The following is a 19,355-nucleotide window of genomic DNA, read 5'->3' on the forward strand; positions in this document are numbered from 1 at the left end:
ACTTCCCTCCTTTCCCCCCTTCTCCTAGTTGGACTAGGAAAGAAGGAGTCCTACTCCCGGTGGGAGTAGGACTCCCCTTGGCGCGCCCTCCTCCTAGGGCCGGCCTCCTCCTCCCTTGCTCCTTTATATACGGGAGCAGGGGGGCACCCCATGACACATAAGTTGATCTACGGATTATTCCTTAGCCGTGTGCGGTGCCCCCCTCCACCATATTCCACCTCGGTCATATCGTCGCGGAGTTTAGGCGAAGCCCTGCGCCGGTAGAGCATCATCATTGTCACCACGCCGTCGTGCTGACGGAACTCATCCCCGAAGCTTTGCTGGATCGAAGCCCAGGGATCGTCATCGAGCTGAACGTGTGCTGAACTCGGAGGTGCCGTACGTTCGGTACTTGGATCGGTCGGATCATGAAGACGTACGACTACATCAACCGCGTTGTCATAACGCTTCCGCTTACGGTCTACGAGGGTACGTGGACAACACTCTCCCCTCTCATTGCTATGCCATCACCATGATCTTGCGTGTACGTAGGAAATTTTTTGAAATTACTATGTTCCCCAACAGTGGCATCCGAGCCTAGGTTTTGTGCGTTGATGTTATATGCACGAGTAGAACACAAGTGAGTTGTGGGCGATACAAGTCATACTGCTTACCAGCATGTCATACTTTGGTTCGGCAGTATTGTGAGATGAAGCGGCCCGGACCGACATTACGCGTACGCTTACGCGAGACTGGTTTCACCGTTACGAGCACTTGTGCTTAAAGGTGGCTGGCGGGTGTCTGTCTCTCTCACTTTAGCTGAATCGTGTGTGGCTACGCCGGGTCCTTGCGAAGGTTAAAACAGCACTAACTTGACGAACTATCGTTGTGGTTTTTGATGCGTAGGTAAGAACGGTTCTTGCTAAGCCCGTAGCAGCCACGTAAAATTTGCAACAACAAAGTAGAGGACGTCTAACTTGTTTTTGCAGGGCATGTTGTGATGTGATATGGTCAAGACATGATGCTATATTTTATTGTATGAGATGATCATGTTTTGTAACCGAAGTTATCGGCAACTGGCTCGCTTTATTGTATGAAATGCAAACGCCCTGTAATTGCTTTACTTTATCACTAAGCGGTAGCGATAGTCATAGAAGCAATAGATGGCGTAGCGACAACGATGCTACGATGGAGATCAAGGTGTCACGCCGGTGACGATGGTGATCACGACGGTGCTTCGAAGATGGAGATCACAAGCACAAGATGATGATGGCCATATCATATCACTTATATTGATTGCATGTGATGTTTATCCTTTATGCATCTTATCTTGCTTTGATTGACGGTAGCATTTTAAGATGATCTCTCACTAATTATCAAGAAGTGTTCTCCCTGAGTATGCACCATTGCGAAAGTTCTTCGTGCTGAGACACCACGTGATGATCGGGTGTGATAGGCTCTACGTTCAAATACAACGGGTGCAAAACAGTTGCACACGCGGAATACTCAGGTTAAACTTGACGAGCCTAGCATATACAGATATGGCCTCGGAACATGGAGACCGAAAGGTCGAGCGTGAATCATATAGTAGATATGATCAACATATTGATGTTCACCGTTGAAACTACTCCATCTCACGTGATGATCGGACATGGTTTAGTTGATATGGATCACGTGATCACTTAGAGGATTAGAGGGATGTCTATCTAAGTGGGAGTTCTTAAGTAATATGATTAATTGAACTTTAATTTATCATGAACTTAGTCCTGGTAGTATTTTGCAAATTATGTTGTAGATCAATAGCTTGTGTTGTTGCTTTCATATGTTTATTTTTATATGTTCCTAAAGAAAATTGTGTTGAAATATGTTAGTAGCAATGATGCGGATTGGATCCGTGATCTGAGGTTTATCCTCATTGTGCACAGAAGAATTATGTCCTTAAATGCACCGCTAGGTGACAGACCTATTGCAGGAGCAGATGCAGATGTTATGAACGTTTGGCTAGCTCAATATGATGACTACTTGATAGTTTTGTGCACCATGCTTTATGGCTTAGAATCGGGACTTCAAAAACGTTTTGAACATCATGGACCATATGAGATGTTCCAGGAGTTGAAGTTAATATTTCAAGCAAATACCCGAGTTGAGAGATATGAAGTCTCCAACAAGTTCTATAGCTAAAAGATGGAGGAGAATCGCTCAACTAGTGAGCATGTGCTCAGATTGTCTGGGTACTACAATCGCTTGAATCAAGTGGGAGTTAATCTTCCAGATAAGATAGTGATTGATAGAATTCTCTAGTCACCACCACCAAGTTAGTAGAACTTCGTGATGAACTATAATGCAAGGGATGACGAAAATGATTCCCGAGCTCTTCGTGATGCTGAAATCGACGAAGGTAGAAATAAAGAAAGGGCATCAAGTGTTGATGATTGACAAGACCACTAGTTTCAAGAAAAGGGCAAAGGGAAAGAAAGGGAACTTCGAGCAGAATGGCAAGCAAGTTGTCACTCCCGCGAAGAAGCCCAAAGCTGGACCAGAGCCTGAAACTGAGTGATTATACTGCAAAGGAAATGGTCACTAGAAGCGGAAATGCCTTGAATATTTGGTGGATAAGAAGGATGGCAAAGTGAACAAGGGTATATTTTATATACAGGTGTTTGATGTGTGCCTTACTAGTGTTTATAGTAACCCCTGAGTATTTGATACTTGTTCGGTTGCTAAGATTAGTAACTCGAAACAGGAGTTACATAATAAACAGAGACTAGTTGAGGGGAAGTGACGATGAGTGTTGGAAGTGGTTCCAAGATTGATATGATCATCATCGCACACTCCCTATACTTTCGAGATTAGTGTTGAACCTAAATAAATGTTATTTGGTGTTTGCGTTGAGCATGAATATGATTTGATCATGTTTATTGCAATACGGTTATTCATTTAAAATCAGAGAATAATTGTTGTTTTGTTTAAATGAATAAAACCTTTGATGGTCATACACCCAATGAAAATAGTTTGTTGGATCTCGATCGTAGTGATACATATATTCATAATATTGATGCCAAAAGATGCAAAGTTGATAATGATAGTGCAACTTATTTGTGGCACTGCCGTTTGGGTCATATCGGTATAAAGCGCATGAAGAAACTCCATAAAGATGGATTTTCGGTATCACTTGGTTATGAATCATTTGATGCTTGCGAACCGTGCCTTTTCGGCAAGATGACTAAAAACTCCGTTCTCGAGAACAATGGAACAAGCTACTGACTTATTGGAAATAATACATACCGATGTATGCGATCCAATGAGTGTTGATGCTCGTGGCAAGTATCGTTATTTTCTGACCTTCACAAGAAGATTTGAGCAGATATGGGTATATCTACTTGATGAAACATAAGTCTGAAATAGTTGAAAGGTTCAAAGAATTTCAGAGTGAAGTGGAAAAATCATCCTAACAAGAAAATAAAGTTTCTGCGATCTGATCGCGGAGACGAATATTTGAGTTACGAGTTTGGTCTTTAATTAAAACAATGTGGAATAGTTTCACAGCTCACGCCACCTGGAACACCACAACGTTATGGTGTGTCCGAACATCGTAACCCCACTTTATTGATATGGTGCGATCTATGATGTCTCTTATCGGTTTTACCACTATCGTTTTGGGGTTGTGCGTTAGAGACAACTGCATTCACGTTTAAAAGGGCACCATCTAAATCCGTTGAGACGACACCGTATGAACTATGGTTTAGCAGTAAACCTAAGCTGTCGTTTCTTAAAGTTTGGAGTTGCGATGCTTATATGAAAAAAGTTTCAACCTGATAATCTCAAACCCAAATCGGAGAAGTGCGTCTTCATAGAATACCCAAAGTTAACTATTGGGTACACCTTCTATCACAGATCCGAAGGCAAATTATTCATTGATAAGAATGGATCCTTTCTAGAGAAGGAGTTTCTCTCGAAAGAAGTGAGTGGGAGGAAAGTAGAACTTGATGAGGTAACTGTACCTGCTCCCTTATTGGAAAGTAGTTCATCACAGAAATCTGTTCCTGTGACTACTACACCAATTAGTGAGGAAGTTAATGATGATGATCATGAAACTTCAGATTAAGTTACTACAGAACCTCGTAGGTCTTCCAGAGTAAGATCCGCACCAGAGTGGTACGGTAATCCTGTTCTGGAAGTTATGTTACTAGACCATGACGAACCTACAAACTATGAAGAAGCGATGGTGAGCCCAGATTCCGCAAAATGGCTTGAGGCCATGAGATCTGAGATGAGATCCATGTATGAAAACAAAGTATGGACTTTGATTGACTTGCCCAATGATCGGCGAGACATTGAGATAAAATGGATCTTCAAGAGGAAGACGGACGTTGATAGTGTTACTATCTACAAAGCTAGAATTGTCGCAAAAGGTTTTCGACAAGTTCAAGGTGTTGACTACGATGAGAGTTTTTCACTCGTATCTATGCTTAAGTCTGTCTGAATCATGTTAGAATTGCCGCATTTTATGAAATCTGGCAAATGGATAAACAAAACTGCATTCCTTAATGGTTTTCTTAAAGAAGAGTTGTATATGATGCAACCAGAAGGTTTTGTCAATCCTAAAGGTGCTAACAAATTGTGCAAGCTCCAGCGATCCATCTATGGACTGGTGCAAGCATCTCATAGTTGGAATATACGCTTTGATGAGTTGATCAAAGCATATAGTTTTATACAGACTTATGAAGAAGCCTGTATTTACAAGAAAGTGAGTGGGGGCTCTGTAGCATTTCTAATATTATATGTGGATGACATATTGTTAATTGGAAATGATATGGAAATTCTGGATAGCATGAAAGGATACTTGAATAAGAGTTTTTCAAAGCAAGACATCTGTGAAGCTGCTTACACATTGAGCATCAAGATCTATATAGATAGATCAAGACGCTTGATAAGATTTTTCAATGAGTACATACCTTGATAAATTTTTTGAAATAGTTCAAAATGGAACAGTCAAAGAAGGAGTTCTTGCCTGTGATGCAAAGGTATGAAGTTGAGTAAGACTCAAGACCCTACCATGGCAGAAAATAGAAAGAGAATGAAAACTCATTCCCTATGCCTCAGTCATAGGTTCTATAAAGTACGCTATGTTGTGAACCAGACTACCTTGCTCTGAGTTTGACAAAGGAATACAATTTTGATCTAATAGTAGATCACTGGACAGCGGTCAAGAATATCCTTAGTAAGGACTAAGGAGATGTTTCTCGATTATGGAGGTGATAAAAGAGTTTGTTGTAAAAGTTACATCGGTGCAAACTTTTACACTGATCCAGATGACTCTAAGTCTCAATCTGGATACATATTGAAAGTGGGAGCAATTAAGCTAGAGTAGCTCCATGCAGAGCATTGAAGACATAGAATATTTGCAAAATACATACGACTCTGAATGTGACAGACCCGTTGATTAAGCTTCTCTCACAAGCAAAACATGATCATACCTTAGTACTCTTTGAGTGTTAACCACATAGCGATGTGAACTAGATTATTGACTCTAGTAAACCCTTTGGGTGTTGATCACATGACGATGTGAACTATGGGTATTAATCACATACAGATGTGAATATTAGTGTTAAATCACATGGCGATGTGAACTAGATTATTGACTCTAGTGCAAGTGGGAGACTGAAGGAAATATGCCCTAGAGGCAATAATAAAGTTATTATTTATTTCCTTTTTTCATGATAAATGTTTATTATTCATGCTAGAATTGTATTAACCGGAAACATAATACCTGTGTGAATACATAGACAAACATAGTGTCACTAGTATGCCTCTACTTGACTAGCTCATTAATCAAAGATGGTTAAGTTTCCTAACCATAGACATGAGTTGCCATTTGATTAACGGGATCACATCATTAGGAGAATGATGTGATTGACATGACCCATTCCGTTAGCCTAGCACTTGATCATTTAGTATATTGCTATTGCTTTCTTCATGACTTATACATGTTCCTGTAACTATGAGATTATGCAACTCCCGTTTACTGGAGGAACACTTTGGGTGCTACCAAACGTCACAACGTAACTGGGTGATTATAAAGAGTACTACAGGTGTCTCCAAAGGTACATGTTGGGTTGGCGTATTTCGAGATTAGGTTTTGTCACTCCGATTGTCGGAGAGGTATCTCTGGGCCCTCTCGGTAATGCACATCACTATAAGCCTTGCAAGCAATGTAGCTAATGAGTTAGTTACGGAATGATGCATTATGTAACGAGTAAAGAGACTTGCTGGTAACGAGATTGAACTAGGTATTGGATACCGACGATCGAATCTCGGGCAAGTAACATACCGATGACAAAGGGAACAACGTATGTTGTTATGCGGTTTAACCGATAAAGATATCCGTAGAATATGTAGGAGCCAATATGAGCATCCAGGTTCCGCTATTGGTTATTGACCAAGAATAGTTCTAGGTCATGTCTACATAGTTCTCAAACCCGTAGGGTCCGCACGCTTAAGGTTTTGATGACAGTTTTATTATGAGTTTATGAGTTTTGATGTACCGAAGGAGTTCGGAGTCCCGGATGAGATCGGGGACATGACGAGGAGTCTCGAAGTGGTCGAGACGTAAAGATCGATATATTGGACGACTATATTCGGAGTTCGGAAAGGTTCCGAGTGATTCGGGTATTTTTCGGAGTACCGGGGAGTTACGGGAATACGAGGAAGAGTATTGGGCCTTAATGGGCCTTAGTGGGAAGGAGCCAGGAGGTGGCGCGCGCCCCTCCAAAGCCCAGTCCGAATTGGACAAAGGGTTTGGGGTGCGACCCCCCTCTCCCTTCCTTCTCCACTTCCCTCCTTTCCCCCCTTCTCCTAGTTGGACTAGGAAAGAAGGAGTCCTACTCCCGGTGGGAGTAGGACTCCCCTTGGCGCGCCCTCCTCCTAGGGCCGGCCTCCTCCTCGCTCCTTTATATACGGGGGCAGGGGGGCACCCCATGACACACAAGTTGATCTACGGATCGTTCCTTAGCAGTGTGCGGTGCCCCCCTCCACCATATTCCACCTCGGTCATATCGTCACGGAGTTTAGGCGAAGCCCTGCGCCGGTAGAGCATCATCATCATCACCACGCCGTTGTGCTAACGGAACTCATCCCCGAAGCTTTGCTGGATCAGAGCCCGGGGATCGTCATCGAGCTGAACGTGTGCTGAACTCGGAGGTGCCGTACGTTCGGTACTTGGATCGGTCGGATCGTGAAGACGTACGACTACATCAACCGCGTTGTCATAACGCTTCCGCTTACGGTCTATGAGGGTACGTGGACAACACTCTCCCCTCTCGTTGCTATGCCATCACCATGATCTTGCGTGTACGTAGGAATTTTTTTGAAATTACTACGTTCCCCAACAATAGCCTCCATTGTCCAACAGAATATCAGCTTGTAGTTGTGCATCGCTCCTGTATCACGCTGTGCTTGCGTAGGTTCTTCATCTGCAACCAGTAGCGTGGCAAATGATGGAAAGTTTTTTTGAACTAGCAAGATGCCCATGCATTGCCCGCATCAAGATGCATTTTTATGAGTAGTTTATCTTGTGGGAGAACAGGATGAACGAGGGAAGGCCTTATTTGCAAATTCGGAGAGGGGCGTGGTATCTTTCTGCAAAATTGCGATAGTTTACTTCCTATCCGTTGGAATAAATCAGATGACCTATATTGAAGTATGGCAGGCACACCATCATCACCAACTCTGTTTTTTAAAAGAAAAAAAAGTAGAGAGTAGAGAAGTAGAGATAAATATTAAATATAAAATAAATATAACAGTAGAGAAGAGAGTAGAGATATCAGGGACGTCGGGAAAGGATCGCGCACGTGCGAGAAAAAGTGGCCGGGCACGCGCTAGTTTTGGCGCGCGGCGTTCGGCGCGCTTTATAAAATCCAATGACCTCCCAACGCTTTGTGCCTTGGCACCGCTCTCTCCCCTCTCTGTTCCTGGCCACTGCTCTCTCCCCGCTCTTTCTCACCTCGCCGCTACCGCGCCACCATGCCGCCGCGTTGCCGGGAAACTTGGGGAAACCGTGGGATGTGCCTCGGCCTCAGCAATTTCGACGCCACCCATGAGGCCGCCCGCGCGTACGACGCGACGTCGTGGCACCTCTGGTGGCCTCATAGAACATTGAACTACCCCAACATGCCGACGCAGGAGCGGGCGCAGGAGCTCGCGCCTCTACCGCGGCTTATCACCAACGAGGATCATCGCAACAACTGGAGGCGGGAGCACCGTCTCGGCATTGCCGAGATGGACGAGGAAGCCATGGCGCTGTGGCACCAACGCTTCCCGCAGGACATCATCAACGAGCGCGAGTTTTTTACGCGCAAAGGAGGGAGGAGAGGGAGAAGAGGAGGGCGGAGCAAGCCGACTATCACGAGGACAAGCGTACACAAAAAGCGGACGCTCAATTCAACATGAGGCTAGGAGTAGCGTCACCCTGGGAATCCGACGATGATCGGTATCTTCATGCCTACATTGAGACGTTGGAGGAGGACATCACCGAGGAGGAGTCGTACGACAAGGAGTAGTTGAACTATCTATTTTTTATCTATCTATGCTCTATGTGTGTTGAGAACTATCCTCTACTCTCTAGCTCTATCTCTACTTCTCGACCTCAGCACTGTAAACGCTTTTTTAAAGGTCCACGCGTTTCGCTTCTGTTGGAGATGCTCTAACATGGCAGATGAGTGCTTTAATGTTGCCCACACGATGTGTGAGTATTACTAGTAGTATATTTTTCTTGCCATGTTGAGATTTTAAAACCACGAGTGTGAACATGCAGATGAGCAATGAAGACCAAACACGGGATATTGGAGACATCTTCAAGGAGCGTGGCAAGTTAAAGAGGAGCTGCACCGAACCTGTAAAACGAGCTTTGGTAAGTAACATCCTTTCAATTACTTTCGTTTAGCCTCGTGTTCTTCGATGTGTATATGTTGTAGTTTCTGTTTCTCTTAGCCTCGTGTTCTTTGATGTGTAATAAGAAGAGTCTTAATCGTCCTGATTCTTTCGTTTTTAGCTTGATGTAGGAAGTGGGTGCTCTCACCTTGTAGTCTATTTTTATATTTTTCCTTTTGAATTCACTTCTGCGAGTCATGTTTATCTGGCTTCTACTAAATGGATCTGGGTTGCTCTGAGTATTGATCTAAAAAAGAAGTAACTTCATGTCAAGATGCAGTTCCTGCCAGGAGGGAAGTATGGTCAACCACGAGATCATGTTTCCAAAATGAGGGTGGATTACACACAAGGTGCCAGTTCCCTAATGATGCTGGATTAGACACAAGGTGCAAATTCCCAGATGATGCTGGATTACACACAAGCCAGGTGGAGTCGTCAGCTGTTCGTGTCCTCGTGGCTCTAGTAAAAGCTGAAAGAGAGCATGCAGCAGCCCTTGAGAATGTAGCTGAGTTCTTGAAGAAGCGAAAAGAGCAATGAGATGCTCTCTTCACCCAAGCCAAAGAAGAGATCGAAGAAGCCAGAAATAAGCTAGCAGAGGCAGAGCAGGCTAGGCGTCTCCTGCTATCTAAAACTGTTGTCAATACAAAATTTCCTTCATAATAGCTAGGTTCAAATGTTTATCCAGTCAGCATGCCTGTTGTGATGTCCGTGCATCTACTGATGTGGCACAAAATAATTTTTTTCGGGTCATGTAATAACAGCAATTACTTTCCAAACAATAACAGACGAAGCATTGGACATGGTATAGTTCACGCGCAAGCCCGACATTCCAAGTTCAACTTCCACATCAAACTCATGTTCACAGATATCTGCACATTCATAGATAATGTCCACAACCATGATTCACTTCAAAGCCAAAAAATGTGAGGAGAGTTATAAATAAAGAAAAACCTCTAGTTCCTGCTACCAGTGCAAGCACAACAAGTCAAGACCATGCGTAATTAATTATATTTTGGTCATTTTTTGTGTTCTAAAATGCCGGCCGGCTCGCGGAAGGACGTGTTGCCGGCACACGCGCGGATTCAATGGAGGCAGGCGGGGCAGTCTGAAGCCGGTTGCATGCGGCGAGGAGGCGTGTTCAGCCGGGCCTGCAGCGAGTGGGGCCCTCTTGGCCGGCGCGCCGGTTCAATGCCTGCGCTATGAGAGGTCGCGTCCGTGTCAGAGCAATCACTCCCTCCAGTCCTTTTTTGTTTGGGTATAACAAAATCTCGTTTTCCATTCACATTTTACAAGTAAAATTCATGGACAAACTTTGACCCAAAATACGATGGGGACTAGTAAACCAGAACGGAGGTAGTAGTTTTTTTATCAAAGAAGGGTTTCCCCCTTCCGATTTTCATTACTGAAAACCAACATCTAAACCATAGTATTTGCCCTAGAACTACCAGGTTCAACATCTCGCAACATAAACCCATACAACCATACGCCAAGGAGGTAGTAGTTATGAATTCCATTTTCGCTCCATACCAATCGTTCTAAAAACTACTTAGTACTTATAACGCGCCATTGAAAATCGGAACTCTTACCCCGCTAAAAAATGATATTTTAAACGTGGCTACTCGATCTGTGGCAACTGGCGAGCCACCGCCTCCAGGTCGTTCACCTGTGGTCCCGACCATCAACTCCTATGGATCAAATTATCACGCGAACTGACTATTCCTACAAAGGTGCGCTCGACCATGTACCCGGTACCCGCGCATGCAGCAATCATGCACCTAGGGTTTTAGGGTTTATTTGTTAACGGTGCCTTTACATAACTCTCATGTGTGCGAGACAGCGAGAGACCGACTGCGTGCGTGCGCCTCTTCTCTTCGTATATGTACTCCACCGTTTGTATGGTGTCCAAAAAATTGTACAGTGGTAATAACTACTAGCAATGTGCCAATGCATTACCACACGATCAAAGTAGATTAATACATTTTACCGATTTGATAGAAAAAGAGTCTAGTTTTGAAATACGTATATCACTAAAAATATGTTATGTTTCTCTCAAAATATATTCCTTGGCGGTTTTGATGAGATAAGGGAGGAATGTTGTTGGTTTCAAGATTCGAGAAGTGGTATATGTCTAATTTCTACTCTTACTAGCAAGATGCCCATACGTTGCACGGAACATCAAGATCTTATGGGAGAAAAGGATGAACGAGGGAAGGCCTTATCTGCAAATGTGGACAGGAGTGCGGGTAAATTGCCATAGTTTCCTTCCTATCTGTTAGATATAGATCGGACGACCTATATTGCAGGATGGCAGGCACACCATCATCACCGACTATGCTTTTTATAAGAGTAGAGATAAAAAACAGAGTTGGTGATGATGGTGTGCCTGCCATCCTGCAATATAGGCCATCCAATTTATATCTGACGGATAGGAAGGAAACTATGGCAATTTTTCAAAAAGATACCCACACCCCTCTCCACATTTGCAAATAAGGCCTTCCCTCATTCATCCTTTTCTCCCACAAGATAAACTACTCATACAAATGCATTTTGATGTTCCGTGCAACACATGGGCATCTTGCTAGTTGTTGCAAAAAGCACATGTGTGTGAGAAAGAGGGAGAGAGGAGGAGGACGGAGTGCATGTGCGACAAAGACACAAAGAGTGCGTGTGCGAGAGGTATTAGCTTAAAATGAGGCGATAGTGTGTGTGTGCATGATCGAGAGGGCATGTCTCAAGAAGGGTAGAAAAATCTACATAGATACAAGGAGCGCGAGAGAGACATGTATGCGATAGTGGGAGCATGAGCATGCGGGTGTATAAACCTATCTAGAGGCTAGTCGATAAATGTTTGTGAGAGAAATACGAGTCGGGGTGCAAAAGCGAGAGTTTTGTGTGTGAGAGAGAGAGACAGTAGTCGGGAAGGGGAGTGGAAGTAGAGTTGTGTGTGTGTGAGAGAGAGAGATAGAGGGGGGGGAGTTTGTCTGATCTGTAAAGAAATAAATAATGTCAGTTTTATAATTGGGATGGAGACAGAAAGGAGACCGCAACAAATGTGTGTATGTAGGAGAGAGTAATTTTAATGGTATGAGTCATATCTAGAGACATATAGGGTGTGAGAGAGAACCCCATAGAGAGAAAGACAAAGTGAAAGATGAGTGAGACTGTGTGTGTGGTGGTGAAAAAGAAAGCTTAGGTACCTAGTGATACCAGAGAACGGTAGAGACATGAAAGATAATGAAAGCAGTGTAATGTATAATGATAGGGAGAGTGTGACACTTCTCAAGGGAGATGTCGAGAGACCATGTTTGCGAAGATAGGAGAAACATGAAGTAAGCGTGTGGGTGAGCTGGAGAAAATAGAGTGATAGCTACAGGAAGGAGCATGCATGTGAGAGAGATGGGCGTGAAAGGAGTCAACATAAAAGGGATTCAAATATTTGAATTTGAGATGATGATACATGTAATTCATACTCGAACCAAAATTGATCTATAAAACATGCATACTCATATGAATTCATGCGCATATATGTTATTTAATATGTAGATATTACTGATCCATACATTTTAGTAGAACATAATTTGGTTTAAATTTTTTGAATTCAACCTTATGATTTTGAGATCATTGTATTTGTAAATCATATTATACATACAAAGGAGCAGAATTCTTTGTTGTGCTTTTGAAAGTATATATATATATATAAAATGATGTGTATAGAATTTTATTCCAATCGAAAATGGATCCCGAACAAAACTAGAATAAAAACTGGATTCGAAATGAGTTGGCACGGTAAACGTGCACTCTTACTCTGCAAAAATTTGAACGAAGCGGGGAAAGTCACAATAACCGCTTGAAACCAAAATCTACGAGAAGGAAATTACTTCCTATCCCTGACACACAAAGCCTATAAGCTCGATTTCTATAGGTTTCGATAGGGATGGTTTGTAATTTCACTCAAACGTGACATAACCGCCTCTCACGTGAATTCATACATGGTGGGCGCCAACACACAGTGTCTCCTCGGCCGAAATCGACTCCCTCCCCGATTCATACACGGTGGGCGCCAAGAACAAACTCTCGTCGGCAAATATTCGGTGTATGCGAGATTACCCTCCTATCCCCAATCGACTAATATTGCTGGGATGTAGGAAATTTGAAAAGGGGGCTATGTTTGTAAATTCCCTCGCATTTGAGACAAGCGCGCTCTGAAGACATGGTGCCCCCTTCCTCTCTCCCTCCATTGCCCCATTCGTACTCCGTGGGTGCCAAAACACCCTCTCCACCCCAGCCTCCTCCATCCGCCACCCCATCCACTGCCGTCCTCCTCCACCATGCCGGAGCTGATACCCCGACGCCGTCGTCCATTACAAGAGATTGACCTCTCTCATCCACGGCTTCGGACCGGGATCCTTGCATCCCATCCTCTCGATTCATCCCCGCCATCGTCCACCTTGCCGGCGCCGCTCCTACGACCGTCTCGTCCACCATGCACTGCTGCCACCGTCTATCGTCCTAGATCTGCTTCCACGCTGCCGATAGCCATCGCTACCGCAGCACCATCAAATTCTCAGCAGATGCATACACGGCGCCGCACCAGAGGCGGTACTCTTTCGTATCTGCTCAACTTATTTATCACAGCAAGAAAACAGATCACCATTGCTTTATTCTGATTTCTTACCCATCACTTACTCGCTAGTTGAAAGAAACATTGGTTGCGAAGTTGACTTTGTCCGGTTTGCACCTTCAGATCCGCCATGGCACGCTCAACACTATACTCGCAATGCTTATGGTTTTCCCCTTTTATATTCCACACTAGTTAAATGAAAGCATACTAAATTTCAAAATTGGGTTAGTCAATTTTTCAGAGCTTGCCGGAGTTCGCCGGTGCGAAGGAAGGGGCTCGGGTGGGAACGGTGGTTGTGGGGGCGATTGTGGGGCCTCGCGGAACGAACAAAACTCGACACGGGTGGGGGCGGGGGCGGGGGTGGGGGTGGCGGAGGAACACAGGCGGTGGGGGCTGGTGGTTCGACCGGCGGCCCGTGCGGTGTTCTGTATGGGAAGGATCAAAGACGAGGAACAAGAAGGGTTAGGAGACATAGGATCTTCATACAACTGCCTGAAATGTTCGACTGGCCCAAATGATAGAAGTCACGCAACTTGCATGCAGACATGCCTTCATATTCAGTACCATCGTCGTACCTGCTTAGCACTGCTCCTGAATCCATCAAGCTAAACAACATGCCACTCATAATTCCAAACTTGTTACTCAAATACGAATCCAATATGATGCTGATATTAGTAAAACAAATAACGTTTAATTGGTTAGCTAATGTTCCTACTTTACTTTCGAAAAGCACATGCACCACATATAGAGAGACAACAAAGAGTTGCATTTTTAATGCGCTCTGGTTCATCATATGTGGGCACTGCGCGACGAACATTTTATTATCCAAAATCTGCTTGCTCTTCTTTAGCATGTTCCTCTTCCATTCTTCTTTAATAAGTACTCTCTCCGTTCCTAAATACAAGTCTTTGTATAGATTCCACCATGGACTACATATGGAGCAAAATGAGTGAATCTACACTCTAAAATGTATCTGCGTACATCTATATGTGATCTATAGTGGAAGTCGCTACAAAGACCTATATTTTGGAACAGAGGGAGTATGATAGTAGTACAGTATGTTCCTTGTAGTGAAGATGCGCAGGGCCATTTGCAGTGTATAGGTCTATACGGTCGGTTGTGATGGACACTTTGAACTCTTCGGGCCTCTTTGATTCGTAGGATTTTGTAAACATAGGAATAGGATTTGTAGTGGCCTACCCACTTGAATCCTATAGAATAGCAAGGAAATGCGGGGAGCCGTGTCGCCTTTGAGAGTTACACTGATATTAAAAGTACCGCACCTTTAGTTGCAGAGAGCTGGTATCCGAAGCCTTTCTAGCCGTACCAGCAATACTAGCACATATATTCGAGCAAGTTCCACTTCGCTGATTTTATTCTGATGCTTACGGTTTTCCCATTATATCTACACTATGATCTGTGTAGCTGCTTTGTGTCGCACTAGCAGGAGTCCACTCTTGAAGCTAAACACACCAATCATAAGTCCAAAGCTTACTTCTTCAAACACAAATTGTGATATGATACTGATATTAGTTAACAGACGCACATTTAATTGGTCAGGTAATGCTCCCACTTGATTTTCCAAATGCATGTGGCCACATATAGAGAGATAGCATGGAATTGCATTTCTTTGGGCGTTGTGATTCATCATGAGTGGGCAACCAACATTGTATGCAATGAAGCGGAACCTCAAGAATATGCTTCCTCTTATGTTCTTTAACATGTTCCTCTTTTGTTATTCTGTATTTAGTACATATAGTATGTTCCTTGTCAGGAAGGGGAGCAGGGACATCTACAGTCAACAGCTGATAGAGCTAGCCTGTACGTGATCGATAGGCTTTCAATTACTAGCGGCAATACAACACCGCATTTTCCAGCCAGTTCCACTTTCCCAATTTATATATCGTGGTTATGGTGTACCCCTTTTATGTACACTATGATCTGCCTAGTTGATGTGTGCTCTTGTTATCATGGTTTGGCAATAAACTCTCTGTATAGTATATTATGAACCTATCATCTACCAACTATCCTTACTTCTGGAGCCTATTTTTTGTGTGTACTTGTGCCAGATTATATTAATGCATGCACCATATTACAGCACACATGAGCTCTCTCATCAGAATTGAGTGATAGCACACAAAGGTTTACAGGGGCGCCCCTATATTAGAATATCCTCTACATTACAAAGATAATCTCACTACTATTTATGTTTCACGATTCTCAGATATTATACGTAATTACAGTGAATATCAGAATCCGCGCATCAGAAGAATATTGTGGAACACTGCAAGGACTTACAAAATTGGCACCAAGGCATTGAGTGCCATTCTAGATGCAATGAAACTCATACGCTCCCCACCTGTAGATTCTTGTTCAGAATATGATCCTAATGACTATTCTAACCTCGAGGAGTCAAAGGCAGATGGCATGTCATGTTCACCCATCAAGGTGCCTATTCTAATTTGGCAAGGTTTTATTGATTGCGCGTATCGTGCATATGTTGTCTTGCATTTTTTTCTACTTTGTTGCGCCGCCATCTGCTTAGTTTACTCATCATATATGTCGAGATGCCATGCCCATCCATTATCAATACATATTCCATCTATCATCATACTATGTTTTTCCACTCAAATGTTGTTCTTGTCATTAGACATCAAAAAGGAATAGGGTGATTGCCGAACCTGAAGGAGCACCAGCAAAGTCCTTGAAAAACGTGGTGGTGCTGGAGAAATCAGACAACACCCCACTTATATTGGTTGTACAACCAGTGACACAAAAGTAGGACCGACTCCAGCAGACTATACCCATACTTCACTCGCCACACCACTAGCCCCACCACACAGGACCTGCACTCCAGCAAAAGGTATGCCAATTTCAGTTGCCATAGCACCAGCCGTACCATAGAAAAATCCCACTCCAGCAAAAAGTACAACAAGTCCACCGGCCAAAGACCTATCCCAACTGCAGAGACGGCCAATTCCTGCAGACTAGAACTCCATTCCAGTTATTCTAAGTTTAAAAGACAATGCTTTCAATGTTGTTAGGGACTACGTGCATATATTCCCATCATGGGAAGATTAGAGTGAACACAAACACCATTTTCACATCTTCCTGTCCTACTTACGTGTAAGTGCTATTATTCATGGTGATTATTTTTCCTGTTTTCTATTGATTGAACACATCAATGATTTACATTACATTGTTGTAAGTAGGCGAGGGTCAATCTGGATAGTCATGACGAGCAAAGCTTGCTTGCGCTTTTCAAGGAAGCATTGCAGCAGTATCGGTGTTACCTGAGGAAATCACACTTTGATGGCAAGTCTATAAACGAATTTTTAGTGAAGTCTCCTATGCTAAATTTAGAAGACATTGAATGGAAAAACCTTGTTATGCACTGGCCTCGTTCCAAGAATGAGGTACTGTCTATGGTATCACATGACAATTTGGACTTCTACTTTTCCGCATGTGCCTTACAAATCTTTTTTGCAGGAAATCTGCTCGAAGAAGAATTCTAGTTTGAAAAGAACAATAGGATATCGCAAATATGCTGCCCGCTGCTTTGCTCTTGTTAGTACCTGTTGTCCTGTATCAATGTACTTGCATACATACCTGGTTCATTATGTGACAGCAGTATGCATGATAGCTTGCTTATCAATTGTTCGCTCCAAATTATCTCATCTGTATGAATGGTTACATTAGTGTAGAATATATCCAATGACAATGAACTTTTTAGCTCTGCGTTGTTCTTGTAAGTACCTGTTGTCCTTTATTAGTGTACTTATATTGATAGGTAGTTGTTCATGTACCATCACTCTACAACTTATTTTCCTTTGCCCTCCATTTTCTACACATCAGATCTATATTTACTCTTACCATAAGGTTGGATAACACCGATGGTACTGAAGAAGTTTAGCTCTGCATTGCTCTTGGATGTACCTTTTGCCTGTATCGCTGTACTTACATTTATAGCTACTTGGTTATGTAGCATCACTCTTCATCCTATCTTAAATATTCTTCATTTTTTCTTATATTATTACATCTATATTTACTCTTAACAAAATGTAGAATAAAGGCAATGCTTATGAAGAAGATTCTATGGTAAACCTCTTGAATTGCCCCCCCCCATCAGCATGGACAAGGGCTTTATAGAGCCTGTCTTCACCAATAATGTAAGTTTGTCCTTCCCAAGCCTTCAAACTTTGTTGTGTATATTTGGTTAGGCATGACTGGAACAGCTATTTATTTTTGGTGTTTGCATCAAATTGCATGTTTAAAGTTTATTATGTAGTTCATAAACAAAAGTTTGTCCTTATCAATTTAAGTTTTCAGTTGTACAACCAAGTTCCTTCTTCATACCATGTAAATTAAACTATACAGAGCAAGTGATCTTCTTTTGCACTACATGTATGCTTCTGTTCTTGATCCGTAATCCAGTGGTGTGGTGAACCTACCCACTACAGCACAATGTCATATTCTGCAATGTCTTAACTATGAACAATGTCATATCATTGTACTATTATTTAAACCGTCTCTTTATTTGCCAATCTGAAATGGGATAAATTGACAGAACACTAACCATTAATACTTATGAGTTCTTGATCTGTAATCCAACGGTGTCGTGAAGCTGCCAACTCCTTCACAATGTCATTTCTTGCCATGTCTTGACCTAAACAATACCATATCGTGTTAATGCTATTTAAAACTGTGTCACTTTATTCGTTAGTAAGAAATCTGATGAATTGTCAGCACTGATACTTATATGTGCAAAACCTGTCATCTGTCTGTTTTGTTTATCTTTCAGAGTGAGGACGATATAAGTGTCAAACAAGCACAGTCTCATCAGCTTGCTTAGCTGCTTGCGCTGCAGCTCCCGAGCAGGGCTAACCTTTCTTGAACTCTATTGAAGTGCTGCTGGTTTTGTATATTATTTTGTCAGTGTATTTATTTGCACTGGTGGCGATCTTTCATGCCCAGTGTATGTAATCTGCTGTCTGCTTGTGCTTTATTATCATAGTGGGGAACTTTGATGCCCAATGGATGTAATGTGTCGTAATTATTTTATTGTATAGTCTAGGTTTTTTGTTATTCACGATGCTGTAGTTATTTTACTGTATATATATCCTGTCTTCGCAGTAAACCGGCCAAACCGTAAAATTATGGTACATAATCGGGCCGTAATGCAAATCTCTATGTATGATCCGCATCATGGGCCACGTCATCTTGGTCCGTTAACAGGCCTAAATGTAAACTGGCTGACTAGTAGATTCGGGCCTTTAATAGGCCGAGTAAACCGCCGGCCCTATTTTCTCAAGAAAACTCAATGGGCTTTTAGGAGGCTGAAAAGTAGGTTGGGCCTGAAACGTGCCGAATAGCTCACGGGCCGGCAGCAGGCCGAAATAGACCCCGGCCCATGATTGTGCCAATCACATCATGGGCCGTTAACAGGCCAAAATTGTCTCGGTCCTTGTTTGGCCCATCAGATTATCGGCTGTGAGCAGGCCGGATGCAAACCGGGCCGTAGTTAGGCCCAACTATATGACATGCTTTTAACAGGCCGAAATAAATATAGGGCCAAAATGTTAAATAGTCTTTTAACAGGCCGAAACTAACATCAAGCCGAATTACTAAATGGGCCTTTAGCAAGTGGGCCCGAAAGCATATGTCTAGTTGACGGGCCGAATCTGATATGGGCCATAATTTAGCCCAAAGCCTCTTAAAGGGATGGATCTGATCTGGGCCGTAATTTGGCCCAGAACGTGGTAGGCTTTTAACAGGCCGGATCTCATATGGGCCTTTATTAGGCCTGGAACATGGCAGGTTGTTAATG

The sequence above is a fragment of the Triticum aestivum genome, chromosome 7B, assembly GCF_018294505.1.
Source record: "Triticum aestivum cultivar Chinese Spring chromosome 7B, IWGSC CS RefSeq v2.1, whole genome shotgun sequence".
Lineage (NCBI taxonomy): Eukaryota > Viridiplantae > Streptophyta > Magnoliopsida > Poales > Poaceae > Triticum > Triticum aestivum.